Below are 1,039 nucleotides of genomic sequence, written 5' to 3'. Positions count from 1 at the left end.
TTTGTATCTTCTTCATCTCAAGGCACAGGTTGAGAACTCCGCATGCGAACTTCTTGGGGAAGAAAGCATGGCGGATGTAGGAGTTTCGGATACAGGAACATTTTTAATACGCATAAAATGGGACCCCCGTAAGTGGGCCCCAAGTTTAAGCGCAATATCCATATATATTTCATGATATAACTTATAGATATACCTTTGTAGCGAATTGCTTTCAAGATTCTTAGCCAAGATTCGAAACCTACAAGCTTTTACGAGTTCCTTCCTAATGCTCTTGACATCAACACTTAGATATTTATGAGGGTCAACTGTCACACTTAGATAAGTTCTATAGTTTAAGTAAACACTCTTGGGTTAAATGCAGTTCAACAGAGATAAACTCATTTACCTTCGATTGTTTTCCGACCTACATCAAGCTTTCCAACATGTATACAGAACCCAAACTCAGTTCTTCCTATTTCACTTGGTCCCTCGCTAGAAGAGCACATCTTTCTTTTTCTCCTTTCAGTTACGGCTTGCCACCTGAGGATTACACAACTCTCGCGCCCTCTCTTTGTCCACAGAGGTAGATTCTTTTACTCTGCCTCTCTTCTTCTGTCTACCTTCCAGCGATCACTCAGATAAACGTAACTACATACAAAATTGACCATAAAAACTAATATTTGAATAATAGCAACCCGAAAAAGTTGTCTCTTATACTGTGACGATAAAATAAAGTCCGTATCAACAAATATTCTTCTCCTGTCATTTATTCGGTGTACATACTCGTTACACCCTGAATGTAGTTTTACATAATTCTTTTTATACATAACTAGCACTATGACCCGGCGTTGCTGGGTCATAGTGCTAGTGCATGCATATACAGCTGCGTGCGTGCACACATACACGTAGGTACTGTCCAAATCTCCGACCAATCACATACAGCTAGCTGGCATTCAATTGGCGTATCAAGTTCCGGGCATTTTGATTGGGTTTTGGATAGAAAATTCACAAAAAAGTCACTTCTATTGATTTTTTAATGGCTTTGCGGGGTGACTGGGGA

The sequence above is a fragment of the Octopus sinensis genome, linkage group LG14 (assembly GCF_006345805.1).
Source record: "Octopus sinensis linkage group LG14, ASM634580v1, whole genome shotgun sequence".
Taxonomy (NCBI): Eukaryota; Metazoa; Mollusca; class Cephalopoda; order Octopoda; family Octopodidae; genus Octopus; species Octopus sinensis.
This window is presented reverse-complemented; position numbering follows the sequence as displayed.